Source organism: Lactuca virosa, chromosome 1, assembly GCF_052849685.1.
Source record: "Lactuca virosa cultivar CGN04683 chromosome 1, Lactuca_virosa_CGN04683_v6, whole genome shotgun sequence".
In the NCBI taxonomy this organism is placed as follows: Eukaryota; Viridiplantae; Streptophyta; class Magnoliopsida; order Asterales; family Asteraceae; genus Lactuca; species Lactuca virosa.
This window is the reverse complement of record NC_136426.1, coordinates 133019580-133040702: the sequence shown is the minus strand read 5'-3', so window position 1 is coordinate 133040702 and position 21123 is coordinate 133019580. Positions and strand designations below refer to the sequence as shown.

Genomic DNA, 21123 nt, shown 5'->3' with positions numbered 1-21123 from the left:
AGGGCGGCCTTAGTGCCTTCGACCCACGACTACTGCGAATGAAGACTCACCTCAGACTGTGGGTATTAAATTGCACTCAGCGGATGACTCGCAAACTCCTCTCCCTATTGCACAAGCACAAAACCCTAATTACAATTTGTTGGATTAGTGTCTAAGTCCATAACTATAATTGGTATGTACTTGACCCGACTTGGCATGGTCCATTTGGGTTGCATGGCATCGGAACAATTGGATAAACAAAATGAGAAAAAGGATACTTATGATTTATATTAATATATTATAAGTTCTAATATATTAATATGAAATCACATTATTTAATTAGTATTGATCAATAATTAATTTAGAATTAATTTAGTGATCAAAAGGAACTAATTAAGTATGGACTCTTATATATATATATATATATATATATATATATATATATATATATATATATATATAGGATGGGCCAAGTTCATTTAGGTTGGGCTAAGCTTTCATGGATAGTCCATGGAGTGTTTAACCCATGGATCCTATGGAAATGAAAGGTCATGGTATTAGGGTTTACATGAATGTAACCCTAATCATCCCCACTATATAAAGAGGTATATGGTTCATGAAATGGCACTAGAGTGCATACATAAAATGAAGGCTAAGCACTAGTGTATAGTACACAAGAGGGCAAAACCGATTTGGTGCAAGTATCCTTATTCTCAAGTTATTCCAAGGGTTCTTGGTGTTGTGTGAACTATTTGAGGTGTCATACTTGAGGCACTCGGCTCTTAAGCTCCAAGACTTCAAGCTCCATCAAAAGGTATGTCATTCTACTAGATTCTTGTATTGTATATACTTCTTATTATGCTAGTTAGGATGAAACCTTGGAATATTGAATATTTGCATGTATAATAGAGAAAACATAGATCCAAGGTTTATAGGGTTGCATGTACACCATGGGAGTGTTAGAATGCTCAAAACCCATTAGAATTTAGGTAACAATATAACCCGAAGGTCCAAAATCCTAGTCCTTTACTTAAGGCAAAAAGGCTCCTTTACCTTTGCCTTATTGGGCCTCCTTCTCTCCAAGGCCCAAAACCACAAAACCCAAAAAGGCATCTAAGCCCACTATAGGGCCTTTAAGGTCCACTATCGTCCAAGGACCCCAAACATGGACTTAGGCCCAAAAAGGACTTGCTACACTCAGGTGGGCCTGAGGCCCAACTTTCTCAAGTCTAAATCCCAACACCAAACAAGCCCAAAATCTTCCAAGCCCACAGATCGCGTACTCGCGGCGTACTTGGCTTGTACGTCCAGCGTATGCTGGTATTGACAAAGGTTGAGGCGTTGACCCAGTACGCGCAGCGTACACCTGAGTACGCATGGCGTACTGGTCTGCCAACCCAAACTTAGCTCCATGTCTTAATCCCTTAAGACCTTACGTCTAAAATGTAGATTGTCACACCCCCGAACCGGAACGGCGGAAACATCCGGGGGTTGGGTGACTTCATCTTGTAATATCATCACAGTGTAAATAATTGAATCAAGACAACATCATCATCACACATAAAATAATACAACCATCATTGTTTACATAAGTGTGTTGGATTATAAATTACATTCCAAAATAATAAGTGTATGGTGATAACAAAAATACAACAAAATCCATGTGTTCTTGATTACCCACCCGCTTAACGATTTCCTGAGAATACAAGTTATTTTGAAAACGGTCAACATATATAATGTTGGTGAGTTCATAAGCATGTTTGTATGAAAAGTTTTGTATCACTTTGTAAACACAGAAAATCTGATATTTTCTGTAAAAATGGTTTGAAAGTTTTGTATCAAATCTTGTATTAAAGCATGTGTGTTTCTGTTTTGAAAATGTATAAAGAGAGTATCCCAGAAAATCCTATATTCTCTGTTTGTAATAGTGTTGTGGTCTTAAAACTCTAAGACCGAAAAATGTTGTTTGTATGGTTTTTGTAATAGTAGGAATGTATATGTATTCCATAAATTTACAGTGGAGTTAATCTCTATGTGAATCGTTATAACCATGCTTGATATGACTGATCTGTCTGTTGTGACGTTATTCAGGCGTCGAATTGTTTAAGGTAAGACATTTGTCACCCTAGACTGACCTAGTCTAGCTGTAGCGAACAGCTCAGGTGCAGGGCTGTCAACCCCATATAGATCTATACACAAACTCTCGCTATCCTTCCAGGAGACTCGGTTATAACTACAAGACTTAAGGTTGTACACTAGGTAGGTACGAATGAAAGAACGTCTCTCAATAACCCTAACTGAATTTACGCGAACAGTTTAACACACTATTTAATGTTTTAAATAATGTTCTGTGTATGTATTTAGGTTACAAGGCCCAATGTGTATGTACATTAATGAATGAGGCCCAATAAGCATGAAATGCATATAAAGGTCCGTCGAGCATGTAAATGGGTTAACAATGCCCAATAAACATGTAAGGAGCATACAGGACCTATCAAGCATGTAAATGGGTCACTAAGGCCCAATAAACATGTAATGAATGTATCAGGCCCAATAAGCATGTAAATTGGTCACTAAGGCCCAGTAAACATGAAAAAGGATAAACAAGGCCCAATAAAAGTGAGAATGACGTAATTAGCCCATTTGTTATTATATTGCTTGTTTTAGCTCAATTATTTACCAAAAGGACATAAAAGGCCCACTTTTTGTAAAAATGACATTCTTGGCCCATTAAGCTGAAAATTTACAATTAAGGCACATTTTTGGTAAAAATGACACTTTAGGCCCATTAAGAGCAAAAGTTTACTTTTAAGGATCATTTTGTATAAAATGACATTTTCAGTCCACTTTTAATAGAAATAACTTTTTCGGCCCAAATTTAATAGAAATGACATTTTCAGCCCATTTAACCGAAAATTTACATTTTTGGCCCATGTTTGTTTAAAATGACAATTTAATCCATAAAAAGTCAATAAATACCTTTTTAGGGCCCATAATATCGTGAGTTTCTAATTAAGACCCATTTTTGTGAAAATTGAGAAATTTAGCCCATTAAACCGTGAAGGCCCAAATAGAAGCCCATTCGTGAAAATTTACATTTTTGGCCCCTTTAAAACCGTGGATATCATAAAGATCCATTTTTATCTAAAAATGACTCTTTTGGTCCTCTCAAAACCGTGAGTTGTCAAAAAGACTTAACTTTTTGTTTATTTGTCAAATAATGCGCCTTATATGGTTTTGTTTAGTTTTCTAGTGTTCCTTAACATGTTGATCCTTTCAACTTCATAGTAAGTTGCATATGATGATTTAGTTTACAACATCACCAAACTTTAGTAGATCTCGAGTTTTTATGAAGTTTTAACAAGTTTTCATAGCATAATCACAACATATAACATAAAAACACACATATACATGCATAAATACATAGATCTAACACAAAAGCAACTTGTATCCTCCCCCGAAACATAGTAAAAACCGAAAACAAGGGGGTATGAACTCACCTTGAGTGATGAATCGGTTTTGATGAAGAAATGAGAGGTGATTCTTGGTCTTAGCTTGCTATCTTGAAGAGGTTTTGAAGTTGTGAGTGGTTCTAGGGCCTTATATATGAAAATAAGGTTGTAAGAACAAGGATCTTGCTATAGACATGAAACAAAACAATGAGACTTAACCAAGACTTACCTAGTTTCTAAAACTTGAAAGAAAACTCCTTGAAGAACAAGCACCCACACGAATTTTAAAGAGAGGAGGTGAGAGAGTTTCTTGAGAGCTTTTGAGAGGAAATAAGATGAAGTTTGAATTTGGAGAGTGGAGAGTGGAGAGAAGCTTGGTCGAGAATTAAGAAGAGGAAGAGAGAAGTGATAAAAGATATTGCATAGAAGTATGAGATTGTCTAGTTGTATGGTGGTTATAATGCATGGATATTCAACATATAATAGTGAGGTGTCTAGTTATTTAGATAATCTCATTTCTTTTTTTTCTTTTTTTATATAAATACAAACCGAGAATGGGAGGAAGGAAAAAGAAATAGTTCATTTTGGGCTTGAACTTGGTTCGTGACTGAGAACCTTTAGGCCTAATGAGGTTTTCGGTGTTAAAGGCCCAAATTTTATAGATCTCGGCCCATTAGATGACTTATAGAGGGTATTGGCCCAATAAGGCCCATTATAAGTCTTATGGCCCAAAAACCTATAGTTTGATGAATGTGGGTCCAACTAGGGCCCATATAAGGTATCTTAACTCAAAATAATCAAGTTGTGGGTTTATTGGCCCATTAGGCCCAATAAATGATTCCTGGCCCAAAAGATGTTTGAACCGGGAAATTAGGGTTACAAGCCCAAAGTCGAGTGAGTGTAGTGCATTGAAGTAGGTTTAGGGCTTCACGAGTGAGTTTTGATTTGAATAGTTGTTTTTGAAATGAATAACATGTATAGCATCAATCTTAGAGTTACAAGATACATCAAGAGTTGATCATACACGGATAGAATTTCCTAGCCAAAAATGCTAGTTGTGACATAGATCCAGACCCCTAGAAACGTCCTAAGCCACAAAGTTGCAAACTTTATGCTTTTTCATGCAAGGATGGGGGGCTCAAAACATGAATCAAGTCCATAAGCACCCTTGGTTGGTCCCTAAAACTTGCATGGTTGAGGCTTAACCATCAAGACCCGATTTTTATGTCTCAAAACACCTCCAATATCTCAAAAGGACAACTCATATGGTATGAAGTTCCTTAACTCCAAGAATCCAAACTATGGGACCAAAAGATGACATTTTCCACCCTAAAAATAGATCTACGCATGCAATGGTCAAGGTTTGAGCTTTATACCTTCAATGGGTCAAAAACGGTGTCAAACTTCTTGAGCTACAAGCTCTTCCCACGTCATTGCTTCTTCTCAATCTTCCTTCTTCTTCAAAGGCTCTAAAGAACACCAAAAATCACTCAAGAAGCTCACAAATGCACTAGGGTGGCTTAGGGTTCGAGATTTGCACTTCAAGGGCAATGAAGGCTAAAAATGTAAGGGACTTGGGGGACTTAAGGTCCTTAAATAGGGTGCAAACCCTAAAAACTAGGGTTTGGTTCAGACATTACTACGCCATGTGTACACCACGTGTGCCCAATGTATGTGGTTAAGATCCGCGACCAAACTGTGGCTAGTACGCCCCGCGAACTAACCAAGGGACTAAAATGAAAGAGATTTTACATTAGGGGCTTAAAGGGAACTTACCAAAACTTGGATGTTAAAATTATGTAACATCCGGATTCCCAGGTATCTTATTTTAGTTATTTATTTTGGGTTTTATGGAGGGACTCGGCGAGTAGACGCTCAGACTCGCCGAGTAGGATCGCGAGTTCTTGACTGGATTAATGACCGGACTCGACGAGTAGATACATGGACTCGGCGCGTCCGCGCTGTAAAGTGAAACCCTAAATCCCCGGGCATGTGCCCTATTTAAAGGCCTTTATGGCCTCCATTTGCGGCCAATGCACCCCAGAGAAACCCTAGAGAGAGCAGTGAGAGAGTTGAGAGCAAGAAGAGGCTAATACATCACTTTTGGTGTAGTTTTGCTAGAAGGAATAAGGAAACACCCATCTAGAGCGTGAAGGGAGCTTGGATCTGGGCTAATCATCTTGAGAGTTCATCTCTGGAGGTATAATCCCTTCTATTTCGTGTTGATATGATAGATTTCATGATTTTAGGGTTTTTACCTCCATTTTATGTAAGATCTAGTGAGTATGAGGCCCCCTTTGTGTTAATAGCATCATATCTGGACCATGAGAGGTCCATAGAGTCACTATCCCTCAGCTTTATGCAAGCAAATGAAAGATTGGGGACGAGGTTGCCATTTTTAGAGTTATTTCTCCATTTATGACTTGTTGTGGGTTGCATGCACGTAAAGGTTGCACCTTTACATGACATTTGAACATTTGAAGGGTAGATCTGATAGTTAGGGAAGCAGATCTGACCTTAGGAGGTCATTTGAGGATGAACATGGAGGCAACTCGTCGAGTCCATAAGTGGACTCGACGAGTCGAGTCGGGGTTGCCCCGCGATTCGTGACAGGTGTAACCCGTCGAGTGGAAGGATGACTCGACGAGCCAAGAGAGGCTGAAAGGATTCAGAGGACCCGCATGGACTCGCCGAGTCGCCCTTGTGCACTCGACGAGTCGGGTCAAAGTTGACCGTTGACTTTCGTTGACTTTAGGGTTCTGGTCAAGACTGGTTCAGGAGAGTTCAGGGAAGGGTAGAATGGCCTTTTACCCAATCTGTAGAGATGAGATCATGAGTGAATATTGATCGGGGATGTTATCTGAATAATAGGAGGAGGCTAAGTCGGGACGTTGAGCACGGGAGTTTATCCGACTTCATTGAGGTGAGTCTTCTCACTATACATTACCTAGAGTGGTATTTATGTGTAGACCAGAGGGTCTTGTATGCTATGTGTATACATATGAGTTATGTGCATTGTGTTTTATGTATGCTATGTGTTGAACAGACCGGGCCGGAGGGCCCAACGATATAGACCGGACCGAAGGGTCCAACGACACAGACTGGACCGAAGGGTCCGACGAGCTATGACCGAACCAGAGGGTCCAATGAGCTACGAGACTGGAGTGTCCCGCTGAGACACATCGACCGGAGGGTCGTATTGTAGCCTCGAGTGGCGTATGTGTTGCATGTGGTATTTTGGGGAACTCACTAAGCATTTATGCTTACAGTTGTTGTGTTATGTGTTTCAGGTACTAGCGAGGATCGCGGGAAGGCGCCGGCATGATCCGTACACACTGAGAGGATTTATGTATTTGAGGATCTTGGGATTTGTTTATTGAGATAACATGTGTTACATTGGATTACTATGATATTTTATGAATGAGAGTATGTTTTTTAAATGAAAAATTGTTTTGGAAATTTACGTCGTTACAAGTTCTCGCCCACTTGAATCAGACTTCGTCCTCGAAGTCTGCTGCTCCAAATAACTCTGGGTAATGCTCTCTCATCTCATCCTCTGGTTCCCACGTCCACTTCTAACCCTTGTGGTGCTGCCACTGCACCTTAACTAAATCGACAACCTTGTTCCACAAGTTTTCCGTCTTCCTGTCTAGGATCGCTACAGGTCTCTCAATGTAGTTCAGGCGGTCATCCACCTGAATGTCCTCTAATGGAACCACTGCGGAATCATTAGCCAAACATTTCCACAACTGCGATACGTAAAAGTATTGTGAATCTGACTAAGCTCCTCCGCAAGGTCCAATCGATACGCCACCCTGCCCACCCGAGCTATAACCCTGAAAGGACTGATATACTTGGGGCCCAGCTTGCCCCACTTCCTGAATCGGATGAAATCTTTCCAAGGTGACACCTTCAGGAGAACCATATCCCTAACCTGAAACTCCAAGTCTGATCGAAGCTTGTCACCGTAGTTTTTCTGCCGACTATGAGTTGTTTGAAACCTGATACGAACCTGCTGAATCAGCTCGGTCGTCTTGAGTACCACCTCGGTACTCCCCATAACTCGCTGACTGACCTCGCCCCAGCATATCGGGGTCCTGCATTTCCTCCCATAGAGCATCTCAAAAGGTTTTTGATCGATATTGGCTTGGTAGCTATTGTTATATAAGAATTCTGCTAACGGAATATACGTATCCCAACTACCACCGAAATCCAAAACGCATGCCCGCAACATATCCTCTAATGTCTGGATAGTCCGCTCGCTCTGACCATCCGTATGTGGGTGAAAGGTCGTGCTGAAATGCAGACGAGTACCCAACTCGTCGTGAAATCTCTTCCAAAATCTGGAAGTAAACTGGACATCCCTGTCAGAAACCACAGAAATCGGCACCCCATGTCGTGCTACGACCTCCCTGATGTATACCTCAGCCAGCTTCTCCGCAGAGATACTCTCCTGGATCGGGATAAAATACGCGCTCTTGGTCAGTCAATCCATGATGACCCAAATCAAATCCACACCGCGCGCAATTCGGGGCAACTTCGTAATGGAGTCCATAGTAATCTCTTCCCATTTCCAAAGGAGAATATCCAATTGTTGCACCTTGCCGTGAGGTCGCTGATGCTCGACCTTGACTTTAATGCAAGTCAACCACCTCTCCACATACCAAGCTACATCCCGCTTCATGCAGGGCCACCAATAATCAGGACGAAGATCCTTATACATCTTCGTCCCCCTGGAATGAATATAGAATCTCGACTTGTGCGCCTCATCCATCAGAACCTGGCACACACCACCATAATAAGGAACCCACACTCTCCGATGGAGAGTCAATAACCCCCGACTATCATAATCGAAGGAAGCCACCTGGCCCACAATTCACTCACTCTTACGGTGCTCCTCCTTCATAGCATCAATATGCGCCTCCCGAATCCGCTCCAGAAGCGGAGTAATCACGGTCATCCTCAGACAGATATCCCTGATCGGTGTCGCGACTGCCTTGCGGCTAAGAACATCGACCACCACATTGGCCTTCCCCGGATTGTAAAGGATCTCGCAATCATAATCCTTCACCACATCCAACCACCAAAGTTGCCTCATGTTCAGATTTGGATGATCCATCAAGTACCTCAGGCTCTTGTGATCCTTGTAAATAGTACAACGAACCCCATAAAGATGAAAATGAAAATTCAAAATTTTCAGCAGCTTGAAGATGAGACACTGTATGATGCTTGGGACCGTTATAAAGAAATGCTGCAAAATTGTCCACAACATGATCTAAATCCACATCAGGTCGTGCAGACTTTCTATAACGGGATCGATGTTTGTACCCGTCAGTTAGTTGACTCTCAAGGACCCATTCCTAAGAAAAATCCAGCTGACGGGAAAGCAATAATCGAGGAACTCGCCCAACACTCACATCAGTGGCATTCTTCACGAGATTCATCTTTCCGAAAAAGATCAACAGGAGAGAGCTCAGATGGCTTGGCATCATTAAATGCAAAATTGGATGCATTAGGAAGAGACATGAAAAAGGTCAATCAGACAATTCATGCTATCCAAGTCGGCTGTGACAACTGTAGTGGACCACATCTTGAAAAAGATTGTCCATTAGATCAAGATGGGAATCAAAAGGTTGATGTATGCTACTCATCTGGAGATAGATACGATGAAAGGAAGCCTCGGAACAACTGGAAACCATTCGATGAATACAAGAAGGAAATGGAGATGCAAGGGAAATGGAGACAAAGCGGTCAAGGTTTCTACCAAAAAAACCCACCATTGGAGCAAATTGTGCAAGAAAAGAAGCCAACTTTCGAAGAAATGATGGCCAGATTTGCAGAAGCATCTGATAAAAGACATCGAGATACAGAAGAGTTGGTGAAAAGAATCGGATCAACAACTGAAACTGCTCTAAGAAATCAGCAAGCTTCGATGTTGAACATAGAAAACCAAATCGGGCAAATTTCGAGAGTACTACAAGAGCGATTTCCTGGAACATTACCAAGTAACACTGAGACAAATCCGACTGCTCATGTCAAAGCAATAACAACTCGAACTGGAAAAATTCTTGAGCCGTTAGTTCCAGTTCATACTAACGAACCTTCTACTATTTCACAATCCCAAGAGAAGGAAAAAGAACCAATTCCGGTTGAGACAACTACATCCACTCTAGTTGTCAAACCATATAGGCCACCAATTCCTTTCCCTCAACGCTTGAGGAAGGAAAAAGAGGAGGAGGACTATCGCAAATTCATCGATCATATCAAATCCTTGCATATCAACATCCCATTCATTGAAGCTATGGCTCAAATGCCCAAATATGCAAAATTTCTGAAAGATTTGCTTGTTAACCGAAAGAAAATGGAGGAAGCTTCAAGTGTAGTATTAAACGAACAATGTTCAGCAGCCATGTTGAACAAACTTCCTCAGAAAATGAGAGATCCAGGAAGTCTGACTTTACCGTGCCAATTTGGTAATTTGGGTCTCAGCCATGCTCTGGCTGATTCAGGAGCAAGTATAAATCTTATGCCATATTCGTTTTACAAGAAACTTGATTTACCTGAACCAAAACCAATTCGAATGGCAATCCATCTGGCAAACAAATCAGTGACGTATCCAAAAGGGATAGTGGAGGACTTACTGGTGAAAGTTGACAAGTTCGTATTTCCTGCAGATTTTGTAGTGCTTGATATGGAAGAAGACAATGAAGTTCCTATTATTTTGGGAAGACCATTCTTAAGCACTGCAAGAGCATTAGTTGACATTCATGGATCAAAGTTGACACTAAGAGTCGGAACTGATGCTATCACCTTCGGTCTTGATAGAGCAATGAAGCACTCCAAGGTGAGTGATGATGAAGTTTTCTTTGCTGATATTTTTGATAACTTATTGGAAAATGAGATATTGGAAGTAAAAGATAAAGACATTGAAAGCATGATGCAACTTGGAGAAGATACGTTTGATGCTGAAAAAGATCTGGAAGAACTGGAAAAACTGCTGGAGGAGATTAATCAAAAAGAAGACTACACGGATAGTAAATCAGAAAAAGAGGAAGCACACCAAAAAGAAACACCTTTTGACTCCGATGTCAAAACTGAGTTGAAAGTTTTACCTGATCATTTGGAGTACGCATACCTAGGAAATAATGAGCAATTCCCTGTAATCATCGCTGCAAATCTCTCACCGCATGAAAAAGAGAGGTTGATTGAAGTTTTGAAAAAGAGAAAGCAAGCTATAACATGGAATATTTCTGATATCAAAGGAATAAATCCATCCTATTGTTCTCACAAATGTTTGATGGAAGAAGGATCAAAACCAGCAGTCCAACCACAAAGGCGATTGAACCCGAAAATGCAAGAAGTTGTGAGAAAAGAGATCGTAAAACTCTTAGATTCGGGAATGATCTACCCTATTTCAGACAGTCCATGGGTAAGCCCCATTCACATTGTCCCAAAGAAGGGAGGAATGACCATCATAATCAATGAAAAGAATGAGCTGATACCAACAAGAACAGTTACAGGGTGGCGAGTGTGCATCGATTATCGAAAGTTAAATGATGCATCCCGCAAAGACCATTTCCCCCTTCCTTTTATCGATCAGATGCTAGAACGTCTTTCTGGAAATGCTTACTATTGTTTCCTAGATGGTTTCTCAGGATACTTTCAAATTCCTATCGTTCCTGAAGATCAAGAAAAGACAACATTCACTTGCCCATACGGAACTTTTGCATACAGACGAATGCCATTCGGACTTTGCAATGCTCCTGCAACCTTCCAAAGATGCATGACAGCCATTTTCCACGACATGGTGGAAAACTTCATGGAAGTGTTTATGGATGATTTTTCAGTGTTTGGAGATTCCTTTGATGCATGTTTAGCTAATCTAGACAAAATGCTTGCTAGATGCGAAGAATCAAATCTGGTTTTGAACTGGGAGAAATGTCATTTCATGGTGCAAGAAGGCATTGTACTAGGGCATAAAATCTCCAAGGAGGGGATTGAGGTGGACAAAGCGAAAATAGAGACAATATCAAAATTGCCACCTCCAACCAACGTCAAAGGGGTCAGAAGTTTTCTAGGTCATGCAGGATTTTACAGAAGGTTCATAAAAGATTTTTCAAAAATCACGCGCCCTTTGACTCAACTTCTGTTAAAGGAAGCAAAGTTTAATTTTTCTTCAGATTGTTTAAATGCTTTCAACAATTTAAAAGAAAAATTAACAACAACCCCGATAATGGTCGCTCCAAATTGGAATTTGCCATTTGAATTAATGTGTGATGCTAGTGATTTTGCAGTGGGAGCAGTTATGGGACAAAGAATTGAGAAACATTTTCAGCCAATCTACTATGCCAGCAAGACGTTAAACCCCGCTCAAGCAAATTACACCACAACTGAAAAAGAATTGCTTGCTGTGGTTTATGCTTTTGAGAAATTTCGCTCTTACTTGATCTTGTCAAAAACTATTGTCTTTACTGATCATGCTGCCTTGAAGTATTTATTCAGGAAAGAAGACTCTAAGCAACGATTAATTCGTTGGATCATGTTACTCCAAGAATTTGACATCGAGATTAAAGACAAGAAAGGCATGGAAAATGTGGTTGCTGATCATTTGTCCAGATTAGAGAATCCCAACATCGAAGAACTCAAGGAATCTGAAATAAATGACAAATTTCCAGATGAATCCTTGATGATGATAGGTGAAGAGGTACCTTGGTATGCAGACATTGTAAACTACTTAGCTGCAGGATTTCTTTTTAAAGGAATGACACATCAACAAAAGAAGAAATTTTTTTCGGACCTCAAGCACTATTATTGGGATGACCCTTACTTATTCCGAAGTTGCGCGGATAATGTAGTAAGGAGATGCGTATTCGGAAAAGAAAGTCGTGAGATCATGAAAGGATGTCACGCTGGACCGACTGGGGGGCATCATGGTGCTAATTACACAGCAAGAAAAATCTTTGATGCTGGATTTTACTGGCCTACGATTTTCAAAGATGCTCACATCTTCGTGAAAGAATGTGATGCATGTCAAAGGGCCGGTAACATCTCTTCCCGAAATGAGATGCCCCAAAACAGCATCCAAGTATGTGAAATTTTTGACGTTTGGGGAATCGATTTTATGGGACCATTTCCTTCCTCACGAGGAAACAAATATATTTTGGTAGCTGTTGACTACGTATCAAAGTGGGCTGAAGCGAAAGCTTTACCCACTAACGATGCTCGTGTAGTAGTCAAGTTTTTAAAGAATTTGTTTTCACGTTTTGGTTTCCCTAAAGCTCTGATCAGTGACAGGGGTACACACTTCTGCAATACCCAACTGGAAAAGGTTTTGCAAAAATATGGTGTTCACCATAGAATCGCAACGGCCTATCATCCACAAACCAGTGGGCAAACTGAAGTCACAAATCGAGCTTTAAAAAGAATTCTGGAACGATCAGTGGGAAGTAACAAGAAGGAATGGGCAGATAAACTTAATGATGCGCTGTGGGAATTTCGAACTGCATACAAAACACCTATTGGTAGTACACCATATAGGATGGTCTTTGGAAAAGCATGTCATTTGCCAGTCGAAATCGAACATAAAGCATTTTGGGCATTGAAATCATGCAACTTTGATCCTGTGGAAATTAAAACTAACCGTCTTATGCAGATGAATGCTCTGGAAGAATTAAGGGATGAAGCTTATGGAAACTCTCAAATCTACAAAGAGAAATCAAAGAAATGGCATGATAAAAGATTAAGCAGAGACAAAAAGTTTACCCCTGGAGAAAAAGTATTGCTATTCAATTCCAGGTTGAAACTTTTTCCAGGTAAACTGAAAACGCGTTGGTACGGTCCATTCACAATAAAAGAAGTCGTTTCACATGGTGCAATCGAACTAATTGGAAAAAATGGAGAAAGCTTTAAGGTAAATGGACATCGAGTAAAGCATTACCAGGAAGGAATGTTAGAAGAAGAAGAGAAAGAGGATATACCCCTCCAACTCACTGAAAACAATTAAGTGAGGGGTAGAGTCTGGCTCATGACTCAGTTAAAAAGAAGCGCTTGCGGGAGGCAACCCGATGTTTGTTTTGATTTTTAAATTTGGTGTGTTTATTTTCTGTATATTTGGTGTGAATTTTCTTTTTAGTTTGTGTTTTCAATAAAAGTGCTTTTTAATGGTTTTATTTTTCTGTGAAAGTTACTTTTCAGCTTAGAAACAGGTGCTGGTGAGAATGGTGTAAAGTAAATTTCTGAAGTGCAAATTACAATTGGAGCAATGGCATCACATAAGTGTGGGGTGATTCCCCACAAAGAGCAGGATGGAGAACTGAAGCTAACACTGACCAACGGGAGAGCATTATTCGAAGGATGAAGCAATTGTTCGGCCGACACAAGTCAAATCAATTCACTCAGCAAAAAGGAGTAATTGATCTAATAACGCAATGTGTACTTGGCCAGTATAAAAAGCGTTAAATTCAAGAATTGCGAAGAGAATCCCAACAATTGCATTACGCGACGCGTCCAAATCTTATACGCAACACGTAAATGCACCTGTTCAGAGAAATTGTGCGGAAAAAGATTCAGATGCCACACTTACCTAAATCTCCAACTGGTTCAAAAAGAAAAGATTTACATGCACTTCAACATTACAAACAGAAAAGTGCACTCAACACTTGTCCTACGCAAATCAGGATTTCGACCTCGCCACTGCAATACCCCAGGGGAGTCTGTTCCTTTTTCTCCCTTTTTACTTTTATGTGCTTTAATTTTACATACAATGGGGACATTGTATGATTTAAGTGTGGGGTAGGGGGTCGAATAAGGAAACCAAGCATTTTTGATAAAAATTAAAAAGTTTTATTGTGTTGAAACTTAAGTTGTTAACGTTGTGTGGGATGATTCAATGCGAACTCAAATGTTTAATTGAACCAATAGTATGTTATAGTACATTTGTGGCTTCCCTATCCTAGTGAAATCATGGAACAAAAACACAACCTTGCTTAGTTTGAGGGCCATAATATGTTTAGCATCGTGTACCAGAAATATATCCAGGAGAGCTTATGTAGTCATTGCACTCTAGACTAATATCTATAACCAATAAGAGTTGAAGTTAAGTTCCTTTGCTTAAGCATATGTTTTTATTTTTAGGATTTTTAGATTGAAAAAAAAATAAAAATAAAAATAAAAAAAATAAAAATAAAAAATAAAAAATAAAAAAAAATAAAAAAAAAAAAAAAAAAGAAAAGTTACAAAGTTTGAGAATAAGAGTCTACAAAGCTATGAAGATCAAGAAATATCATGAAGAAAATCAATGAAGACTCTAGAATAAAGGCAATTTGCCAAGTTATTAGTTATTGTAATTTTTATTTCTAGGTTATTTTTCTATATGTATGCTTGGGGACTTAGTAAAAATACTTTGAGGTTAAGAAAGATTTCTGAGGATATATTCGGAGGGATGCATAAAATGAATGTTGTTCAAAAGAAGTGGACAAGTGTTTATGAAGATTGTGAGTATTTAGGATTGGGGAAGTTTTAAGAATCATTAGACACAAATGTATGCATTGAGGTTTCGATGTAATGGCTGGGTTCAAGTTGGATTGTCTTAAACAATGTTGGTGATGAAAGTTTTGATATGATGACATGCTAAAGTCAGTTTTGCTTGAGGACAAGCAAAGTTCAAGTGTGGGGTAATTTGATATCGCAATAATTATACATATATTTCGAGCGATATTTATGTATTTTTAGCTATATTTTGGTATGATTTAAGATAAAAGGTACTTATGAAGTTTGAAATTCCATTTTACAGCTAAAAATCATTTCTGAAGAAAAAGGAGAAGAAAACATGCAAAAATCCGCAAAAAGAAGTGAAAGAAATTACACGAAGAAAAACGAGATCAAAAAGTCAAAGAATTCAAAAAAATAGCCGCGTTGGAAAGACGAGAAAACAAAATAAAAAATATAAAAAAAAAAGAATTTAAATTAATTAATGAGGTTTAATTAAAATAAATTATTGGGAATTAATTATTTAATTTCTAAATAATTTATATTAATTAAATTAATTTAATTTAATTTAAATTGGAAAAAGAAAAAAAAAAATAGAAAAGAAACAAAAAAAACCCGGAGCCCAAAATCGGAGCCCAAACCCGGAGCCCAAAACCCGAAGCCCTGATCCGTCCACCCAGATCCGGAAGAGCCGAATCCGAGACCCGATCCGAGAACCGATTCCGCCCCATGATCCATTTTACCTCACAGAATGATCCGATATTACCGATCCATACCGGCTCCGACCCGGGTTGGATCCGCGCTTTTTTCCACTGGTGACGTCATCGGAACCCGATCCGCATCCGACTTCGACCCGGCCGACCCGAAGATCCGATTCGATTTCCCTCACGTAAGATCCGCGTGTCGACCCGCGTGTTGACCCGGTTTCCGACCCAAATTCGATCCGGTACTATTCATTGGCAATACGACGTCGTTTTGGCTTCCAGATTTGCCAATTCCGATTCCATTCCGTTTTTAACCATTTTTTCCCCACTTTTTCCTATTTTAAACCCATTCCTTTCCAACTAATACTCAATAATTCACCACCTTTAAACTTTCCAACTTTTTATTCCCATCTTTTTATTTCTTTTGAATTCTTTTTCATTAGATCCAATCTCAATTTATTTCTTTTTGATATTTAATTCTTCCAATTTTTACTATAAATACCACCATTTTTCACCACAAAGGGAAGAGAAGAGATTGAATCATACACTTTGATACACAAATTTCTCCATACAATTTCTTACCATATCACCACTATACCAAATTCCATCCAACCTTTGAACTACAATTGAGGATTCAAGAGTCAAAAAGCTAAGGAATTGAAGATTGCAGTGGCATTAGGGACTACATCGGGTTTGTTTTATCGACATGTTTAACATTCTCAATATGTTTTCTATGTATGTTGTAACCTTAATTATGAGCTAAATTCTCTTTGCTTTCACTTGGATAATGAAACCTTGAAAATATGATTTGATTTATATTATTCGGATATTAATTGTTATTTATTTTATCATGCATATTTGATCATTTATTTGTATATGTTAAGTTTTTGTAATTAATTTTCCCATAACTAAGTTAATATTTTTAAAAGATCACTTTAATTATATTATCTTGAATCATAAATTTTTCATAACTATTGATATTTATGACTAGTAAAGGACAATATTCTAGGAATTGGGCAAAATAAAATACTAAAAATTTAACATGTATATTTTATATCGTACGACCAACTTACGATTTCCTATTAGTTTTACGACCACTAAAATTAATAGTTTGATCAAATGTTTGCATGATACGAATTAAATATTGTTAATAAAATTGTTAATTGCATGACAATTGTTTTTAATTAATTTTATTATCAAAACGGTAAAAATTAGATCATGATTTTTAACCAATTTTAGAAATCGGTAAATAACTAATAATATCCATTGCACTTAATATAAATCATTCATTACTAAAAGGTGGAATTAAATCTAAGTGAAAGCATCCTTATCATTCTTGATTCTTAAAAACCAATTCTTGTTCTATATTTATTTTTACACTTTAATCGTTAAAATTCTCATTATTTGTCTCGTTACTAAAAATTCTCCCAAGTTACTTATCTTTTAAGTTAATTAGCGACAAATAGTCTAAACGTAAATCATACTCGTTTCCCCAAGTGTTCGACATCCGTTCTTACCATTGCTATATTACAACTCAATTATGTACACTTGCCTAAGTCGTGTAGTAAATTCTAGTATCGGTAATTTCAACCCTATAAATTTAAGACTAGAGTGAATTTTACACATCAAGTTTTTGGCGCCGTTGCCGGGGAAACGGTTTTATTTGGTTTAGTCTTATTGTTTGTTAGTTAACGTAAAAAAAAAAAATTAAAAAAAAAAAAAAAAAAAAATTTATTATATTTTTTTTTCTTTTAGTTTAGTATTGCATAAATTTCCTTAGTTGTAAGTTAATTATAGATTGTTAAATTTACTTATAAAAAAAAAATTTAAAAATATTATAAAAAAAAATAATATATATATATTTAAAAAAAAAATTTATTAAAAAAAAAAAATAAAAATTTAAAAAAAAAAAATGGTATCAGAGCTATGTTTATATTGCATGAATAACCTTATTTAATTCGCGTGTAATACGAGTAATTCTACTTACCAGAACGGAGTTTGGAATTGGTACGTTGGTTTTGGTTGTTGGATTTCAGAAAAGTTATATTTATAATATACACCGAAATGATCCTGCCTCCCGGCTGCCTCTCTCTGTCTGTTCTCTATTTGATAGTCAAAGTATTACACAAAAATTAAATAAATAATTTATGCAATATAATCAATTTAAGATAGAATTTCCCTAATATATGACCCGAAGTTCAAATTTCACTTTCGTTCCACCTTTAGAAGAGCCCGAACGCACGTTTCACCAACTAATCCGAGAAAACCAAACAATGACCGATCTAGCCCTCCTTTCATTAGAGGAATATACAAGCCGTACTAGAGACGGAGATGATCATGGAGTCATTCGTCCAGCGATACCAGCCCAAACAAATTTCGAATTAAAAGGACAATTTCTTCACCTTCTACGAGAAACTCCTTTTGCCGGAAGAGAAGATGAAGATGCGAACCAACATGTCGAAGCTGTACTTGAAATAGCTGACTACTTCAACATTGTTGGAGTAAGCAAAGATGCAGTCATGCTTAGAGTGTTTCCAATAACACTACAAGGAGCTGCAAAACGTTGGATAAAATCTGAACCTACGATTACCACATGGGAAGGTTTAAGATCAAAATTTACAAAACAATTTAGCCCACCATGCAAAATTGCGAAGATGAAAATGAAAATTCAAAATTTTCAACAGCTTGAAGATGAGACACTGTATGATGCTTGGGACCGTTATAAAGAAATGCTGCAAAATTGTCCACAACATGATCTAAATCCACATCAGGTCGTGCAGACTTTCTATAACGGGATCGATGTTTGTACCCGTCAGTTAGTTGACTCTCAAGGACCCATTCCTAAGAAAAATCCAGCTGACGGGAAAGCAATAATCGAGGAACTCGCCCAACACTCACATCAGTGGCATTCTTCACGAGATTCATCTTTCCGAAAAAGATCAACAGGAGAGAGCTCAGATGGCTTGGCATCATTAAATGCAAAATTGGATGCATTAGGAAGAGACATGAAAAAGGTCAATCAGACAATTCATGCTATCCAAGTCGGCTGTGACAACTGTAGTGGACCACATCTTGAAAAAGATTGTCCATTAGATCAAGATGGGAATCAAAAGGTTGATGTATGCTACTCATCTGGAGATAGATACGATGAAAGGAAGCCTCGGAACAACTGGAAACCATTCGATGAATACAAGAAGGAAATGGAGATGCAAGGGAAATGGAGACAAAGCGGTCAAGGTTTCTACCAAAAAAACCCACCATTGGAGCAAATTGTGCAAGAAAAGAAGCCAACTTTCGAAGAAATGATGGCCAGATTTGCAGAAGCATCTGATAAAAGACATCGAGATACAGAAGAGTTGGTGAAAAGAATCGGATCAACAACTGAAACTGCTCTAAGAAATCAGCAAGCTTCGATGTTGAACATAGAAAACCAAATCGGGCAAATTTCGAGAGTACTACAAGAGCGATTTCCTGGAACATTACCAAGTAACACTGAGACAAATCCGACTGCTCATGTCAAAGCAATAACAACTCGAACTCGAAAAATTCTTGAGCCGTTAGTTCCAGTTCATACTAACGAACCTTCTACTATTTCACAATCCCAAGAGAAGGAAAAAGAACCAGTTCCGGTTGAGACAACTACATCCACTCTAGTTGTCAAACCATATAGGCCACCAATTCCTTTCCCTCAACGCTTGAGGAAGGAAAAAGAGGAGGAGGACTATCGCAAATTCATCGATCATATCAAATCCTTGCATATCAACATCCCATTCATTGAAGCTATGGCTCAAATGCCCAAATATGCAAAATTTCTGAAAGATTTGCTTGTTAACCGAAAGAAAATGGAGGAAGCTTCAAGTGTAGTATTAAACGAACAATGTTCAGCAGCCATGTTGAACAAACTTCCTCAGAAAATGAGAGATCCAGGAAGTCTGACTTTACCGTGCCAATTTGGTAATTTGGGTCTCAGCCATGCTCTGGCTGATTCAGGAGCAAGTATAAATCTTATGCCATATTCGTTTTACAAGAAACTTGATTTACCTGAACCAAAACCAATTCGAATGGCAATCCATCTGGCAAACAAATCAGTGACGTATCCAAAAGGGATAGTGGAGGACTTACTGGTGAAAGTTGACAAGTTCGTATTTCCTGCAGATTTTGTAGTGCTTGATATGGAAGAAGACAATGAAGTTCCTATTATTTTGGGAAGACCATTCTTAAGCACTGCAAGAGCATTAGTTGACATTCATGGATCAAAGTTGACACTAAGAGTCGGAACTGATGCTATCACCTTCGGTCTTGATAGAGCAATGAAGCACTCCAAGGTGAGTGATGATGAAGTTTTCTTTGCTGATATTTTTGATAACTTATTGGAAAATGAGATATTGGAAGTAAAAGATAAAGACATTGAAAGCATGATGCAACTTGGAGAAGATACGTTTGATGCTGAAAAAGATCTGGAAGAACTGGAAAAACTGCTGGAGGAGATTAATCAAAAAGAAGACTACACGGATAGTAAATCAGAAAAAGAGGAAGCACACCAAAAAGAAACACCTTTTGACTCCGATGTCAAAACTGAGTTGAAAGTTTTACCTGATCATTTGGAGTACGCATACCTAGGAAATAATGAGCAATTCCCTGTAATCATCGCTGCAAATCTCTCACCGCATGAAAAAGAGAGGTTGATTGAAGTTTTGAAAAAGAGAAAGCAAGCTATAACATGGAATATTTCTGATATCAAAGGAATAAATCCATCCTATTGTTCTCACAAATGTTTGATGGAAGAAGGATCAAAACCAGCAGTCCAACCACAAAGGCGATTGAACCCGAAAATGCAAGAAGTTGTGAGAAAAGAGATCGTAAAACTCTTAGATTCGGGAATGATCTACCCTATTTCAGACAGTCCATGGGTAAGCCCCATTCACATTGTCCCAAAGAAGGGAGGAATGACCATCATAATCAATGAAAAGAATGAGCTGATACCAACAAGAACAGTTACAGGGTGGCGAGTGTGCATCGATTATCGAAAGTTAAATGATGCATCCCGCAAAGACCATTTCCCCCTTCCTTTTATCGATCAGATGCTAGAACGTCTTTCTGGAAATGCTTACTATTGTTTCCTAGATGGTTTCTCAGGATACTTTCAAATTCCTATCGTTCCTGAAGATCAAGAAAAGACAACATTCACTTGCCCATACGGAACTTTTGCATACAGACGAATGCCATTCGGACTTTGCAATGCTCCTGCAACCTTCCAAAGATGCATGACAGCCATTTTCCACGACATGGTGGAAAACTTCATGGAAGTGTTTATGGATGATTTTTCAGTGTTTGGAGATTCCTTTGATGCATGTTTAGCTAATCTAGACAAAATGCTTGCTAGATGCGAAGAATCAAATCTGGTTTTGAACTGGGAGAAATGTCATTTCATGGTGCAAGAAGGCATTGTACTAGGGCATAAAATCTCCAAGGAGGGGATTGAGGTGGACAAAGCGAAAATA

At 38.4% G+C, this 21123-nt stretch overlaps 1 non-coding gene across 1 annotated transcript; it reads right to left on the bottom strand.

Annotated features, from left to right (window-relative positions):
- Positions 1 to 18274: 18274 nt before the first annotated feature.
- On the bottom strand, positions 18275 to 18380 carry LOC145151844 (small nucleolar RNA R71). Its single transcript, XR_013732395.1, has one exon. It is a non-coding gene; the product is annotated as a small nucleolar RNA R71 (small nucleolar RNA).
- Positions 18381 to 21123: the final 2743 nt, after the last annotated feature.